Raw genomic sequence first — 348 nt, forward strand, 5'->3', positions numbered from 1 at the left:
GAAGTATTTGGTTCTAAACTAATTAAATAAAGAATATAAATAATGAACTTTTAACAGGGAGAAAGAGCAGATATTTATGATATCAATGTAATGAAAACGATCTAGGGTTATGCGCTATCTAACATTCCTATTGTACTCTTCAATTGAATTGACTAACTAATTTATCTAGTTTATTGGTTGACAGGGTTAATATTGCTTGTAGCCTTCTCCCGAAGTACCACTCGCCTATTAAAGCTAACCTAACGCCTATATTCCTATGGAATTAAGATTAACAAGAACGCATTTACAATTCCCGTATAGTAACCAAGCAAGGCGATTAGGTATATTCCTATCCTAACCGCAAATCCG

Source organism: Nicotiana attenuata, unplaced genomic scaffold (genome assembly GCF_001879085.1).
Source record: "Nicotiana attenuata strain UT unplaced genomic scaffold, NIATTr2, whole genome shotgun sequence".
NCBI lineage: Eukaryota > Viridiplantae > Streptophyta > Magnoliopsida > Solanales > Solanaceae > Nicotiana > Nicotiana attenuata.